Source organism: Dipodomys merriami, unplaced genomic scaffold (assembly GCF_024711535.1).
Source record: "Dipodomys merriami isolate MVZ:Mamm:240054 unplaced genomic scaffold, mDipMer1.0.p SCAF_573, whole genome shotgun sequence".
Lineage (NCBI taxonomy): Eukaryota > Metazoa > Chordata > Mammalia > Rodentia > Heteromyidae > Dipodomys > Dipodomys merriami.
Window position 1 is genome coordinate 512,412 of NW_027206150.1, and position 18,058 is coordinate 530,469.

General features: G+C 35.5%; 1 long non-coding RNA gene across 1 annotated transcript in view; it reads right to left on the minus strand.

The window, feature by feature from the left end:
• Positions 1 to 1,591: 1,591 nt before the first annotated feature.
• LOC138812971 (uncharacterized) overlaps positions 1,592 to 18,058 on the minus strand; it is a 53,336-nt gene continuing 36,869 nt past the window's right edge. The window contains exon 4 of the long non-coding RNA XR_011367670.1: positions 1,592 to 1,775. This is a non-coding gene — a long non-coding RNA (uncharacterized lncRNA). The remainder of the gene's footprint in view (positions 1,776 to 18,058) is intronic.

An 18,058-nucleotide genomic window follows, 5' to 3' on the forward strand; every position in this document is an offset into this window, starting at 1 on the left:
TTATCAATTTAGTTACTTTGCTCATAGGTTATCAATTTTGCTGATGGCTGAACAAAGGTTAAGTTCCACAGTTCTTTCTTCAAAGCAGCTGGGAACACAAATGAATTCCAACATGCAAGACTTTAGGATGATATTAAAATCTTATTACTTTCCTTGCACACTGGTTCTGAACTGTGATCCTCTCAAATTCTACCCCTTTAGTTAGTGATGTGAATTTCAAGAGCCTGCCCTGTGTATAGATTGACTAAATGAATGATTGAAGGCAATTTCACTTTAATCTCTTTTTTTGCCAGTCCTGGGGCTGTTATAATTTTATTTCTAGACAATTTTTGTGCATATGTGCATAATAGCGTTAAAATTGCTTTCCCCCTTTTTTATCCTTTTTTATTTTTCTTGGTCATGGGGCTTGAACTCCAGGCCTGGGTGCTGTCCCTAAGCTCTTTAGATCAAGGCTAGTACTGTACTACTTGAGCCACAGTGACGCTTCTGGTTTTCTGGTGGTTAATTGGAGGTAAGAGTGTCACAGATTTCCTGCTAGGGCTAGATTTGAACTACCATCCTCAGATCTCAGTTCCTGAGTATCTGGGATTACAGGCATGAGTCACTGGCTCCCAGCTAAAATGTTATTTATTTTAAGTTCTGTGATTTAGATGAGGGACTAGCATGCGTGTGTAGAAAGTTAACTTTCAAGTCATCTTTCTGAATAGTTTCAGAGGTTGATATTCATAATATTTATTGCAGTGTTTAAGAACAGAAGCTCCCAAAGTAACAGAATGATCCTTCATTTTCTCCTTCCCATAGGTATTTTTAGAAGAAAATGAGTGAGATCTAAGTCTAAGACAATATGTACTTGAAATTATAAAAAAATTATTTTGATGACACATAAAGAGCCAGATTATGAAACTGCCTTTCATTTTCTAAAGAAAGGAACGTCAGACAAGTATATTTATTTGCAGGCTTTTTCATCTGAACAACAAAGAAAAAAAACAATATCATAAAAAAGCTGAAGGGGCTGGGAAGGTGGTTCAGTGGTAGAGCGCTTGCCTTGCATGCATGAGGCCATCGGTTTGATTCCTCAGCACAACATAAGCAGGAAAAAAAGCCGGAATTGGTACTGTGGCTCAAGTGGTAGAGTGCTAGCCTTGAGCTGAAGAGCTGAGGGACAGCGACCATGCCCAGAGATCAGACTCAACGACTGGACCCAAAAAAATAAATAAATAAAATAAATAAATTAAATTAAAACGCTGAAGAAGATCAACATCCATGTAAGTGTGATATAGCATTGGATACTTTAAGACATTAATTTATTAAGGTACAATAATTATTTGCAAATGGTATCAGTTCGTTAAATTTATTCATTGTAATTTATTCATTTTATTTTATTTACATGTCACTTAGTATATAAATATATATATATAAATATATATATATATATATATATATATATATATATATATATATATATATATATATATACCAAAAATTTAGGAAGTATCAATCTCAACAGTGGATCATGTTGAATCATGCCATTCATCTCAGCACCACAAGAGGCTAAGTTGCTGCTCAGTACCTGTGTCATATAGATCCCTGGTTCACTTGGAGGCAGTCACATCTCCTGATCCAGAAACTGGGCTGGGATTTAGCCAAGAAGAGGAAGGACTCTGCCTCATCTTCCCTGGGTGGACCTCACAGAATGCAATGTATTTGCTTGCTTTCCTCTTCCAAAAGGCTTGAAATGCCATGCTGCTAAGTGTTCACAATTTGATTCCAGTGACCTGTGGTAGAGGTGTGAGGAAATATTAAATTAAATTTCACATTTGCCAATTGAGCTGTTCTTCCCAGCCTGTGAGTTCAACTCAGCAAGTGTTCATTATTTGAGAGTTGAGAATACTGAGGTAGAGGAGAGTGGGAGGTTGAATGAAAGAGAGGAGAGATAGAGAGAGGGAGGGAGGGAAGGAGAAAGAAAAGAAAGGAAGGAAGGAAGAAAGGAAGGAAGGAAGGAAGGAAGGAAGGAAGAAAGAAAGAAAGAAAGAAAGAAAGAAAGAAAGAAAGAAAGAAAGAAAGAAAGAAAGAAAGAAAGAAAGTGATAGAGAATGGAGTCAGAAGTCACATGCCAGAGGAGCTACCTGTATTTGGTATTAGGTCTGCCCCAGCGTGCAGACCCTATGCAGACACCCCCCCCCCCCATTTCTTGGCTGTTTCCACCCTTTATGTGTTAACTAGGTATCTGACACACCTGGAGATAGCCACCTCCCCCTCCTGCTAAGTCACAACCTGGTCAGCCTCTGGTAACACTTCTCATCCAATCCTTGGCCTAGATATGTCCTGACACTAGGTTAGGTTGCTCCACCTTTTTTTACATGCCGCTCTGCCATGTATGGCATGGGCAGCAGTTAGGTAAATAAACTACTTTACCTGACTGAATACCATGTGGTGTTCATTTCGATGGCTACCTAATGAAACTTACCTAATTAATATACCTTACACTTCAGTGTTTCTTTTTTCTTTAATTTTAATTTTAATTTTTTGTAAACATATTCTACAGAGGGGTTACAATTACGTGGGCAAGATAATGAGTACATCTCTTATCAAGCATTGCTGCCTCCTCCTTTGTTGAACCTTCACATCGCTTCCCAGCCTCTGCACGCCCCCCCACCCAAACCCGCCCCCCACACACCAAAGTTATAAAGTTCGTTTTTGACATGACAACTTGTACTTCTCATAGTTGCATCGGGTCCACCTGTATCCTTAACCAACATGTTTGTCCCCATCTCCTCCACAAATTATACCGACATCAAACATAGTGAAATCAGGGGTTGTATTGTGGGGGAGGGACATACAAAGCTACAAAGAAATAATTTGTAAATGAGTTAGAATCAAATGCATGAAAGAAAAAAAAACATTTAAATACTTATCTAAGGGTTCATTTTCCTAACATTACATTATCTGACCTTTCCTGCTTGACTCATACATATACTAGATATTGCAAATTATGGAAACCATGGGACGTTTGTTTCTTTGGGCTTGGCTTACTTCACTTAATATAATTTTTTCCAAGTTTTTCCATTTCCTAACAAATGGGGAAATGTCATTCTTTCTGATGGAGGCATAGAATTCCATTGTGTATATATACCACATTTTCTTGATCAATTCATCTACTAAGGGGCATCTGGGTTGCTTCCATATCTTAGCTATGGTAAATAATGCTGCAATAAACATAGTTGTGCTGGTAGCTTTAGTGTGGTCTTGTTTGTAAACATTTGGGTAAATGCCCAAAAGTGTGATTGCTGGGTCATAGGGGAGATTTATGTGAAGTCTTTTGAGGAACCTCTATACTGCTTTCCAAAGTGGTTGAACAAGTTTACACTCCCTCCAACAGTGAAGTAAGGTTCCATTCTGTCCACATCCCCTCCAGCATCTGTTGTTGTTAGAGTTTTTGATTACAGCCATTCTAGCTATGGTGAGGTGGTATCTCAATGCTATTTTGATTTGCATTTTTTATGGCTAGGGATGCTGAGCATTTCTTCATGTGTCTATTGGCCATCCTTCTTTCTTCTTCAGAGAAGTTTCTCTTCAAGTCATTAGCCTACTTATTTATTGGGCAGTTGTTTCTTTGAGGATTTGTTGTTGAGGGATTTAATTTTTTGAGTTCCAAGTATATTTTAAATATGAGACCCTTGTCCGTTGTATGGCTAGTGAAGATCTTATTCCAATCTGTGGGCTTTCTATTGATCTTACTAGCTATGACTTTTGCCATGCAAAAGCTCTGCAACTTCATGCAATCCCATTTGTCTAACCTTTCTTTGATTTGTTGGGTTTCTGGGTCTAAATTAAGAAAATTTCGGCCTGAATCAAGGAGACCTAGGGTTTCTCCTATTCCATCCTGTAATGTTTTCAGAGTGTCTGCTTTGACTTCGAGGTCTTTAATCCATTTGGAGTTGATTCGGGTGCAGGGTGATATATAAGGATCTAGTTTTAGTTTTCTACAAGTAGTTAATCAATTTTGCCAGCACCATTTTCTGAAGAGGGTGTCTTTCTTCCATTCTATTATGTTAGCTCCCTTATCAAAGATTAGTTGGCTATATGCATGTAGGTTCATTTCTGGGTTTTCATTTATATTCCATTGGTCCTGAGGTCTGTTCTTGTGCCAGTACCAAGTGGTTTTGATTATTATGGCTTTATAGTAGAGTTTGAAATTTGGTATTGATATTCCTCCAGCAGTGTTCTTTCCATTGAGGAGCATTTTTGCTATTCGGGGTCTTTTATTGTTCCATGAGAATTTTTGGATTGCCTCTTCTATTTCTTTGAAGAATGAGGGTGGAATTTTGATAGGTATTGCATTGAATTTGTAGATAACCTTGGGAAGTCATGCCATTTTCGTGATGTTAATCTTTCCAATCCAGGAGCATGGGATGTTTTGCCATTTTCTAAGTTCTGTTTGGATTTCCTTTTTCAGATTTTAAAGTTTTCATCATAGAGGTCCTTCAATTCTTTGGTTAAGTTAATTCCTAGGTATTTTATTTTTTGAGGGGCTATTACAAATGGAGTTAGTTTCCTAATTTCAGCCACACTTTTCTCATTGTTTGCATAGAGAAAAGACATTGATTTTTGAGGGTTAATTCTATACCCTGCTACTTTGCCAAATTTTTGAATCAGTTTGAGAAATTTGGGAGTGCAGTCTATGGGATTCTTTAAATACAAGATCATGTCATCTGCAAAGAGGGAGAGTTTTATTTCTTCTTTCCTTATTTGGAACCCCTTTATGTTTGCATCTTGTCTCATTGCTGTAGCAAGGCATTCTATTACTAGATTGAAGAGAAGTGGAGAGAGTGGACATCCTTGTCTTGTTCCTGAGTTAAGAGGAAATGGCTTTAGTTTTTCACCACTAAGTATAATGCTGGCTGTAGGTTTGTCATATACAGCCTTTATTGTATTGAGGAATGTCCCATGGATTCCTAATTTTTCCAAAACCTTCATCATAAAGGGGTGTTGGGTCTTGTCGAATGCTTTTTCTGCATCTATTGTGATAACCATGTGGTTCTTATCCTTGCTCCTGTTGATGTGATGTATAATATTAATCGATTTGCGTATATTGAACCGTCTTTGCATCTCTGAAATGAATCCTGTTTCATCGTGGTGTATGATTTTTTTGTATGAATTGTTGAAGTCGATTGGCCAAAATTTTGTTGAAAAGTTTTGCATCAATGTTCATCAAAGAAATGGGTCCATACTTCTCTTACTTTGATGAGTCCCTGCCTGGTTTTGGGATGAGGGTTATGATGGCTTCATAGAGTGTGTTCGGTAGTGAACTTTCTCTTTCAATTTCATTGAAGAGTTGGAGGAGTATTGGTGTGAGCTCTGCTTTGAAGTCCTTGTAAAATTCCGCTTGAAAACCATCTGGTCCTGGACTTTTCTTAGCTGGGAGGTCTCTTATTTTCTGTTTCTATTTCAATGCTTGATATTGGCCTGTTAAGCTGGTTTAACTCATCTTGGTTTTGTTTTGTCATGTCAATATTTGCTAGGAAATGGTCCATTTCTGTCAAGTTGTCAAACTTATTAGCATAAAGTTTTGAGAAATATTCCCTTATAATGTTCAGAATCTTGGTTGTTTCCGTGGTGATGTTTCCATTCTCATCTCTGAGTTTATTAATTTGGGTGTATTCTCTTCTTTTTCTGATAAGATTTCTAAGGGTCTGTCAATTTTGTTAATATTTTCGAAAAACCAACTCTTTGTTTTGTTGATTCTTTCTATAGTTTTTTTTATTCTAATTCATTTAATTCTGATTTAATTTTAATTATTTCTTTCCATCTACTGGATTGGAGTTTAACTTGCTGCTCTTTTTCAAGGAGGTTTAGATGTGTCATTAAATTGTTGGTTTCAGATCTCTCCAATTTGTTGATGTAGGAGCTCAGAGCTATAAACTTGTCTCTGAGTACTGCCGTTGCTGTGTCTCAGAATAGCTGGTAATTTGTGTGCTCATTTTTGTTGAATAGCATGAACATTTCAATTTCCTTTCTAATCTCTTCCATGACCCACTCGTGATTCAGCAGTGTGTTGTTCAGCCTCCATATGATACCGGACTTTCTTTGGTGGCTTTTGGTGTTGAGTTCAAAATTTATTCCCTTGTGGTCAGAGAGAATGCAAGGTATAACTTCAATGTTTCTGAATTTGGACAAGTTTGCTTTGTGGCCTAAAATGTTGTCTATTTTAGAAAATATTCCATGTACTGCTGAGAAGAACGTTTATTCTGATGCTGCTGTGTGAAATATTCGGGAAATGTCTGTTAAATCTAGTTGATCTATGCAGCTGTTTAGATCTGTGGTTTCTCTGTTGAGTTTTGGCCGAGTTGATCTATCTAGTGGGGAGAGTGGTGTGTTAAAATCTCCAACAATTAATGTCTTTGGATTTATGTGGGATTTGACACTTCAGTGTTTCCAGTTTTGAATCCATGGATATTTTTTCTGACACATGTGTGTTCAGTATCTACAATACATATGTACTAACTTATCATGTAACAGTATAATTTTGCCTGGAATCTTTTTTTTAAATTTTTTTAATTGTGAAAATACCATACAGAGAAGTTACAATTACATGAGCAAGGTAATGAGTACATTTCTTATGAAGCATTGTTGCCTCCTCCTTTGTTTCCCCTTCCTATCCCTTCCCATCCCCCACCTCCCCCGCCAAATTTGTAAAGTTCATTTTTTGACATAAAATGTTGTACATCTCAGTGTTGCAATGGCTCCACCTGCATCCCTATTTAAACCATTTTTCCCTTCCCTTCCACAAAGTATACCAACATCTGAATCTTTAATAGCAGCCTAATTAACCTTAAAGTCTATTTTCCTTGCTTTGTTTCGTTTTTTGCCTAACATAAGCAAAGATTTGGTGGGACATTCTGAAAAGATCTCTGCCCTCATATTTACTAATCTCCCTGGGCTTCAACCCGTGAGGTACCAGCTCAGATGATGGAACTTTGAAATTCTGGAAAGCAGATGCACATCATAAGGCCCATGGCTTTGGGTTTTCTCAGATTATTTTTAAATGTACTTGTTACTAAGGTGTGTACAGTGAGTTTACCATTCCACAATTCATGTCATGTGTATATTTTTCTTATAGACAATAGCAACCTTTCCTTAGTTTTCTCCCAGTTTCTTTTTTTGTTGTTGTTGATGTTTTTTTTTTTTTATTTGTGTACCTGACCTTCAGCTTGAAATCATGATTGTGTGCTGCCCCTGGGTTTTTTAATCAAGGCTACTCTACCTCTGGAGCCCCAGCTTCCTTTATGGCTTTTTGGTTGTTAATTGAAGAGAAGAGTCACAAATTTTCTCACTCCTGCTGTCTTTGAACTGTGATCATCAGCCTCCTGAGTAGCTAGGATTATAGGCCTGAGTCTTCAGTGTCCAGCTACTAAAGTGTTGGTTTTATGCTTCCCTGGTTGTGTTACAATTTTCCTCGACTCTTAGCACTAATACTACATATTGCCTGGCTAAACTCTGAATTGGTAGAACATACTTGTATTTTGATTAAAACAAGAATAGGAAACTATAGGCCATAGGGACATATAAGCTAAACAATTCCCTTGGAACATGGCATAAAAACGAGTAGGTTTATTGCCAGTTGACTGTGTCTTGTCTTTACTGTTAATTCTACATGGCCTGTGAATGATGTTAAACATATCCAAATGACCATTGGCAGAAATAATGTTTCTCATCCTGTTCTAAAATTAAAACAAAAACCAACCAAAAAAAACTATATATGAGTCCAGCAATTTCCTCTAATTAAAGACCAGTCTGCCCCAGTTTATGAAAAAAAATCCTTTAGTTAGGTGCTGTTGCTTTTTCTAACTGCAAATATAACGAAATCTGTTGTAGTCTATAGAATTGTATAACACACCTGTCATTTTAATTCACAAGAAATTCAGCCATTAAAAAGTTTATTTATTTTTTGAGTCAGTTGTGGGGTGAACTCAGGGCCTGGGCACTTTCCCTGTGCCTCTGTGCTCAAATTGAGCCACAGGCCACTTCTGGTTTTTGAGTTGCAAATTGGAGATAAGAGTCTTATGGGGACTGGCTTTGAACTGTGATACTCAGATCTAAGCCTCGTGAGTAGCTGGGATTATAGGCATGAGACACTGGCACCTGTCTTCAAATAGACATTTTTGAAATGATGAACTGCTTGGTGCCTCGGGCTCACATATATAATCCTTGCTATAGTTAGTGTTACAGGTATGAGAAACAAATACTAGGTGTGTGTTGTTCATGATAGTTTATATTGGCATCTTTTAATATAATTTGTTTCTTATACTACAATGCTCTTATTTTTATTTTCTCCTAGGTGAGGGTGATAGAAACCCTAGGTCTCCTTGGCTCAGGTGGAAATTTTCTGAATAGAGACCCGGAAACACAACAAATCAAAGAAAGGTTGGACAAATGGAATTGCATAAAGTTGCAGAGCTTCTGCAGGGCAAATGACATAGCTAGCAAGATCAATAGAAAGCCCACGGATTGGGAGAAGATATTTATTAGCCATACAACGGACAAGGGTCTCATATCTAAAATATACTTGGAACTCAAAAAATTAAACCCCCCAACAACAAATCCGCAAAGAAACAACTGCCCAATAAATAAGTGAGTGAAAGACTTAAAGAGAAACTTCTCTGAAGAAGAAAGAAGGATGGCCAATAGACACATGAAGAAATGTTCAACATCCCTAGCCATAAAAGAAATGCAAATCAAAACAACATTGAGATATCACTTCACTCCCGTTAGAACGGCAAAAATCAAGAACTCTAACAACAACAGATGCTGGAGGGGATGTGGACAGAATGGAACCTTACTTCATTCTTGGTTTGAATGAAAACTTGTTCAACCACTTTGGAAAGCAGTATGGAGGTTCCTCAAAAGACTTCACATGGAATTCCCTTATGACCCAGCAATCCCACTTTTGGGCATTTACCCAAATGTTTACAAACAAGACCACACTAAAGCTACCAGCACAACTATGTTTATTGCAGCATTATTTACCATAGCTAAGATATGGAACCAATCCAGATGCCCCTCAATAGATGAATGGATCAAGAAAATGTGGTATATATACACAATGGAATTCTATGCCTCCATCAGAAAGAATGATATTGCCCCATTTGTTAGGAAATGGAAAAACTTGGAAAAAATTATATTAAGTGAAGTAAGCCAGGCCCAAAGAAACATAGGTCCCATGGTTTCCCTTATTTGTAATATCTAGTATATGTATGAGTCAAGCGGAAAAGGTCAGATAATGTGATGTCAGGAAAATGAACCCTTAGATGTGTATTTTAATGTTTTTTTCTTTCATGCATGTGTTTCTAACGCATTTATAAGATTATCTCTTTGTTGCTTTGTATGTCCCTCCCCCACAGTATATCCCCTGCTTTCACTACATTTGATGTCAGTATAACTTGTGGAGGAGATGGGGAAAAACCAGTTGTTTAAGGATACAGGTGGACCTGTTGCAACAATGAGAAGTACAAGTTGTCATGTCCAAAACGAGCTTGACAACGTCGGTGCGGGGGGCGAGGGGGAAGTTGGGGAAGGAGAAGGATTGGGATTGGGGGGAGGGGGGAGGCTGGGAAGGGATGTGAAGAGTAAACAAAATAGGAGGCTGCAATGCTTGGTAAGAAATGTACGCATTATCCTGCCCATGTAATTGTAACTCCTCTGTACAGTATCTTCTCAAATAAAATTAAATTAAATTTTAAAAAAAGACCTATTTTAAGTGGGAAGAAGGTTCTCAGAAAAATTTTTTCAGTGTTTGTGTTGTGTAGTATTACCCAAGTGTACATAAGGTAACAGAAGGAGAAACAATAGGAATAGGAGAAGAGAAATTCTGTATTTAAGTAAAATGGTTCTATACACTATAGAAGACTCTGCAAATAAGACAATTTTGAAATAATAAAGCCATGGCCAGTATGCAGATCTATGGGAGTGACATAGAGAAAGCATTACTACTAAGTGGAACATGAAGGATGAGACCACTCTCTTTCTTCTAATAGCTCTAAATCATTATAGCTAATCATTCAAATTTGTAAAAAGTAGAATGGAAGAATAATTCTGGTTCCAAGCAATTCATATATAAGACCATGGACTTAACTGGAAAAAAGGCCATGTCGAGTGCACAGGAATTATACTAGCAATGAACTAGTGGCTAAGATCACATTTCTTTTTTTTTTTTCTTTTCTTTCTTTTTTTTTTTTTTTGATGGTAGTGGGGCCTGAAATCTAGGCCTGGGCCCTGTCCCTCTATTGTTCAGCTCAAAACTTTTTCTCTACCTTTGAGCCCCACACCACTTCCAGGTTTCTGTTGGTTAATTAGAGATAAATGCCTCAGAAACTTTTCTACTCATACTGGATTTGAACTGCAATCCTCAGATCTCAGCCTCCTAATTAGCTAGGATTACCAGTGTGAACCACTTGAAACCTGCTTAGGATCACATTTCTAACAGTGTATACTCAGCATAAGTAATGTGTATAGTCATCCGTCTTTATATGAACTCGAGATACAAATCTGTGAAACAGATTAGATTTTACACTCACAAAAATGGTTGTAGTTCAAAAGTTGATACCCATGGAGAAATAAAACTTAAGAATGTAAAGGAGTCTGGGAAGTTCAGTTTGCATCCAGCTTGGGCAAAACAGTCTTTGAGACACTATAATTAACCGGCCAAAAGATGCATTAGAAGAATGTCTCAAGTGATGGAATACTAGTTATGAGCAAGAGTGCTGAAGAAGAGCTTGAGGTTTTTGCATACATATATACATACAAACACGCACATACACACAGAGGCACTTATATGTTCTAACACACATATGGAACAACTGTCAGATTATGTAGAAAAGTTAGAAAATATATCCTTAGTAAGAATAAAATCAAGTGATAATTTTTAATATTAGAAAGTCCTCAAGTGAAATTTCCCCAAAAAGCTTGAGAATATTACATAGGTGAGAACAAAGATAGTAAGAAAGTCAACTCATCATTAATAAAGGGATCAGATCCGGGGAGGAATGAATCAGAGACCCCTTCACAGCATCTGAAAAGGTTCATATCCTGTTTCAAATGTTAGAACATTTTTGAAAATAGTACATGAACAATCTGAGCCATCAGTCTAACGGAAAATATTATTGGAGAAATTCAGAATTGCTAGTCTGTATCTAGATTAAATAAAAAAAGAAAACTATTGTAGGACAATGTGATACAAGCCAGGAATTCTAGCACTCAGAATAAGACAGGTGATTAGAGAGTGGAATGACGTAGTGATACTTTCAGTGGACTAGGTAGTATAATTTGTCTCAATAAAACAAACAAAAGAGGAATAAAAAATAAGCCAGAAAGGAATACACAGTTGGAAATTTGGGCTAATTTTGTCAATATATTTTGAGAAGTCAAATTTCCTATTGAAACGCAACTCATATAATCCTCAGTTGTGTTTAAATGCCGCCTTCATTACAGAATATTACAGTTGTGTTTAAATGTCGCCTTCATTACAGAATATTACTAGATGCAAAAGAGCTCATGATTCCCAACCAAGAATTTGAAAAAGCAACCATCATTCTGTTAGATTCTAAAGAAATGTTGGATTACAAAAGCTTAAGCCTAGAGAAATAGGAAAGTTCATTTAATGTAGGACTTTGTAGACCTGGCTAAATAAGAATTTAGATTTAAAATAAATATTTTTGTTTGTAATTTAATATTCTATAGGATCGTATAAAATTGTTTTTAAGTAGAGATTTAATTTACAAATTCACAAATTATTATGGCATTCTATTTGCCTAAAATATTATTTCAAGTAAGGTATAATTAGTAGTTAGTTAACAGTTAATTTCAACAGTTCATAAGTAACATGATAATGTGAATAATCTAGATAAAGTTGTCAACAAATTGATACTATTAATTTATAAATTTACCAAAAGAGCAACTTTTTGAGACTTTGGTGTAACATGGTATGAAGAGAGTAAATGCGTGACATCTTTTTTTTTTTTTTCTACCAATACATAACACAGGAAGAAATTTCCTTAATTATGTACCTCTGTATACAATGAGAAAAATGCTACGGTTAGGGTTTGTTTTTATTTTGTTTTTGTTATTTGGTTTGTCCTAGGGCTTAACTTCTAGGCCTGGGCACTGTTCCTGAGACTGTTTTTGCTCAAGGCTACTGCTCTACCACTTGAACCTCAGTGCCACTTGTGTCAGGCTTTTCGTGACCAGTTTATTGGAGGTAAGCATCTAAGGAACCGTCCTTCCTGGGTGGGATTTGAACCAGAATCTTCAGATCTTAATATTCAGACATTCAGATCTCCTGATTATCTATGATAGATAAAATATGTAATTATAAATAATATTTGCAAGTGTTCTGATCTCAAGGGTAACACTGGGTGGAAAATGATGCAGCAAAGTTTAGTGTAGTGTTTAGTGTACGAAGGGCATCACATTAGCAGTAGTGTAGTATTTTTCACAATACTTATATGCTAGTCATGTTGTGAATTTAAGGAATTTTAACGTGCACATTACAAGTTGGAAATTGTTGAGCTAGGATGACTTTATGGCATAAAATCTTGGGATTGATGGTTATCTAAATAATGGCTTACTTGATAAACAAATGTTTACTCTAGAGGAATTAATATAGATACTTCATCGTTTTAACTTCTACCAGACTGTGGTTATTTTTTCTGTTGAATTTAAATATGTAACGCCTCATTGAAAACTGCACTTATTACATAATTAAATAAAATGCAAACAGGTACTGTTTTGAATGTCTCTAGTGTGGCATGTTCAGAATTTGAATATGAATAGCTAGTAATAATAGGAATGTTGAAGAACACATATATTCTGTCCTCCTAACAATTATTAAGTTTGAAAAGTTAAGTGTTTCCATAGAATTGAACTTTTTCTGTTTTAGTATGAGACAATACTAAAACAATTTTTTTCCAAAATAATGACAAGTATATTCTAAAAATATTGTATTGTTTGATAATATTCAAGTTGATGACCCTCTCATAAAGGGATAATTAAATCAAATTAGCAGCCAAAATGTTCATTTCTTTAAAAGGTAATACACTTAGAATAAAATTACTATACCAATACAGTGAAATTATATTTTATACAGCTCAATTTTAATTTAATTTTATTGTCAAGGTGATATATAGAAGGGGTTGCAGTAATTATAAGGTAGTGAATACATAATATGTGCTACTTTTTTTACCCCTCCCTCATTTTTCTCACACTTTTCCTTTACCCCAATACACCACATAAGTTGTAATGTAAATTTCCAACATGTTGTTTTGTGAGTATTGCTATTGCATTGGTTTGCCCTTTGTTCTTTGTCTTGCCATTTCATTGTTCCTCTTCCCTTGCTAAATTAAGATAAATGTATATACAATACACAGGATATTGAAATCAAATATAACAGGGATAAACCAAAGGGAAAACACAAAAGAAAAAAGGAATCACATAGTACATTAAAAACAACAACCACAAACAGAAAATTCTGTTCCCATATCCAGGAGTCCATTTTGCTCATCATCATCTTATATGGTCATACATACATAGTTATTGAGCAATTCTGCTCAACTGCTAGCACTATCCTAGACATTTCCTACTAATTACAAATGAGGAAACAACGGAATCTATTTCTTTGTGTCTTGTTTATTTTACTTTGTAGGATTTTTCCAAGTCTTTCCATTTCCGTATGAATTTGAAGTATAGAATTCCATTGTTGGTGGGAATGTAAACTTGTTCAACCACTTTGGAAAGCAGTATGGAGTCCTCAAAAGACTTCACATAGATCTCCCCTATGATCCAGCAATCCCACTTTTGGGCATTTACCCAAATGTTTACAAACAAGACCACACTAAAGCTACCAGCACAACTATGTTTATTGCAGCATTATTTACCATAGCTAAGATATGGAACCAACCCAGATGCCCCTCAGTAGATGAATGGATCAAGAAAATGTGGTATATATACACAATGGAATTCTATGCCTCCATCAGAAAGAATGACATTTCCCCATTTGTTAGGAAATGGAAAGGCTTGGAAAAAATTATATTAAGTGAAGTAAGCCAGGCCCAAAGAAGCATAGGTCCCATGGTTTCCCTTATTTGCAATATCTAGTATAGGTATGAGTCAAGCGGAAAAGGTCAGATAATGTGATGTTAGGAAAATGAACCCTTAAATATGCATTTTAATGTTCTCGTTTCTTTCATGCATATGTTTCTAACGCATTTATAAGATTATTTCTTTGTTGCTTTGTATGTCCCTCCCCCACAGTGTAACCCCCGCTTTCACTATATTTGATGTCAGTATAACATGTGGAGGAGATGGGGCCAAACAAGTCGTTTAAGGATTCAGGTGGACCTGTTGCAACAATGAGAAGTACAAAATGTCATGTCAAAACCAGCTTTACAATGTCGGGGGGGGAGGGGGGTATAATTGGGTGGGGGGAGGGGGGAGGCTGGGAAGGGAGGTGAAGGGTAAACAAAGGAGGAGGCTGCAATGCTTGGTAAGAAATATATGCATTATCCTGCCCATGTAATTGTAGCCCCTCTGTACAGTATGTTCTGAAATAAAATAAAATAATATTAAAAAAAAAAGAATTCCACCGTGCATACATAAACCACATTTTGTCACTTAGTTCATCTACTGAGTCGCATATTGGTTTAAAACATGACGGCATGTAATTATCACTTAGGGTCATTCAAAAATGAGAGATGTCACTTCCCCAGACATTCTAAAAGCATGATTTCTAAGTAAGATAGGATTTTATGGTGGTAGGAGTTTTGAGAAATCTGGATGAGTCTCATGTATATCTTGCACTTAATTAGGCAGGAAGATATCCAATATCAGAAGATAAATATGGTAGTGTCAAAAATATGTCCCTTGAGAAAGATATAGGAGGCTGCCAGAAGTATAAAGTAGTTCAGATAATTTTGAAGAATTTAGAAATGCAAGCTTAAGTATGTCTCTTTAAATAACAATTATGTAAGTGGAAGGGCAAAAGAAGGGGACGAGAAGAAAACAACTGACAGCAGATCATTGTCCAAAGATAGAGTATAAAAAGACATAATCTATAACTTTCAAGTTAAAGAGAGACCAATAGAATACATCTCATTTAATTTAGGTACATGCAAAATAATTACTTGGCTTTTTCCTACTTTAATGCTCCAAAACAATGGAAGATTTGTAAGAAAAGTTATGTGATTGCCATTGCTTCAACCTGAACACCAACTGTGATAAGCCTTTTTTTTCTTACTTTGCAGTTGGAATTTATCCCTAGTTGATGATATTGTGTCTGATTAGAGTCAGAGTTAGCGGCTTGTACTTGTACATTTATCCCAGAATAGGTTAAAGCAGTCCCCCCCCCCAAGATATCCAAGTACATTGTCTGAATCTGTACTTTGAACACACCCTCACACCTGAGCACATTATTTGAAAATATACTTCAGCATTTCTTGGCACATTCTACTTTGTGCCCTTGTCTTCTTTGCACATTCCTTTTGAGTTCGTAGTTGCTCTATTTACATTTCATCTGTAAAAACTGCTAAGAAAATTGTTCAACTACCACTTCTTCTTTGCACATGCCCAGTCTATGTATGAAGGTACATTGTCCATGTTAAGCAATAGGGTAGTGCTCACTCTCTGCGGAGAAAAGTTCCACAATATGACCCTGTGTCCACATTAAAGTGTGTAGAATTTAAAGCATTTTAAGACAAACAGTGATATTAGAATTGAAAGGCACCTTATGGACATTTTCTTGGAGCTCATTAGTTTACCCAAGAGAAATATAAATCATCCACAAAATCTGGATTAATATTTTTAATGTTGCCACTGTGCATGCATCCATATTAAAAATCTGCACAAATAAAGAAACAAAAAAACTAAACCTTAACAGGTAGATTGACTATGTGCTTATAACAAATTATGGAATAGATTTTGGAATTATTGCAAATTCCTAACCAGTATGAATTAGTTTCTTCTCTCCCCACCACTACACACAAATATTTAAGAGTGGCAACAGAATTATTTCAAGTAATATACTGTAAATGTTACTGCAATATCATGTGTATCTCTAAAATTCCCTTGAAAGTAATAGATTATACATTCTATTGAAATATTAGTTATTGTATTCTAGGAAACTTTTGGAAGAATAGACTGTATATCTTTGAAATGAAAAAGGTCAAAAAATAGTAGCATAAAAGCTTTAGAGGAAGTCTGTCTTCAGCAATATATATATATACATATATATATATACATATAATATGTAGAAAGACATACATTTTAGAGAATATTTGTCATCAGAAATAAATACATATATTTGAATTTATGTGTGGAACGATGTACATTATAGTGAAACAAAAATCTTAAAACATAATTAAATTAAAAAAAATACATCAAACCAAGTGACTCACGCCTATAATTTGAGCGATTCTGGGTAATGAGATCTTAGAATTGTGTTTGAAACTAGCCCAGACAGGAAAGTACTTTTTAGGGGACTGGGAAGGTGGCTTAGTGGTAGAGCGCTTGCCTTGCATGCATGAGGCCATGGATTATATTCCTCAGCACGGCATAAGCAAAAAGAAAAAAGCTGGAAGTGGCGATGTGGCTCAAGTGATCGAGCTCTGGCCTTGAGCTGAAGAGCTGAGGGACAGCGCCCAGGCCAGAGTTCAGGCCCCACGACTGGACCCCTCCATCCCGCAAAAAAAAATACTTGTTCAATTCTTATCTCCATTTAACCACTAAAAACAGGAGTTACCTCTGTGCCTCACATTAATTTCAAAAAAGCACCTTTTAACTGCTGTGAACATTCCTTAGAAACATGAATACATTCCCCTGGAAAATGTTAAGTAAAACCTATAGAATATTTATGTTTATGTTAAAGACATGACTATTCAGTTTAAGGTATTTAGGTAATGATTAGGAATTAAGAATAATGATAATATATTGGGACTGGTCTTTTATTCTATTTTATTATAGTATTAAAATGATATTTGTAATGATTGTATAAAAATACTCTTGTTTGCTATTTGAGTTATAATAAGTAATAAACATTTTAAATTGATTTCCATAGGAAAAAATCATTTTCTTAATGGTATCAATTCTTTTTTTTCTTTTCTTTTTCTTTTTTTCCTTTTCCTCACTTTTTTTAAAAAATTTTATTTTTTATTGTGAACATACTGTACACACGGGTTCCAATTACATGGGCAAGATAAGTACATTTCTTATCAAGCACTGCAGCCTCCTCCTTTGTTTACCCTTCACATCCCTTCCCAGTGTATCAATACTTTTGTAATTTCAAAACAATTAAAAAAATTAGTCGAAGGCTGATTTGCTCTAAGACTATATTTGTTTTCTTGTTCTAGTTTTTATATGTTGGTCGAAATTAAAATTCCAAAAATTCAATGGATATTGGTATTCAGGAACATCTTTATATGTACTAATATTGGAGTTGCTTAAGTGAAATTGTTTTATTTCATTTGTTATTTTCACAAATAAGTCAAGATGATTATGTATTTTTATTCTTTTCATTGCTATTGGTTCTTACCTTGATAATAATTTTTTTCCTAGCAAAGTAGAGAATACAATTGGATTGAAGATGTAACATATGACTTTCTTAGAATGCAGATGCATAGATTTGGGTCATTTGTCATTTGCTAAAAGTTTCTTCCAGAAAAGGTTATCAATTACTTATAAGTGATGCATAATTCCTAGATATTACAGTTATCATATACACTTTTTGATTGAGTTATCTCTGTATAAACTCAAAAAAAACGACCAAAAAACTCAAAAAACACAGAAATCACATCGTTGTTTTAAACGCTGTAGTTTACAAAGACTTTTTAGCCAACAATGAAAACATCTTTTTAGGTATTCTGCAATTTGTGTGAAGTATTTTTAACAATAGTTTTCCTTTTTGCTGACATGAAGTTCACATGCAATATATAATCTCCTTTTATTGTATACATTGTAGTGCTTTGGAAGTAAATTGTACAATAATAGGTTTTCCAAGCCTAATTTTCACAAACTT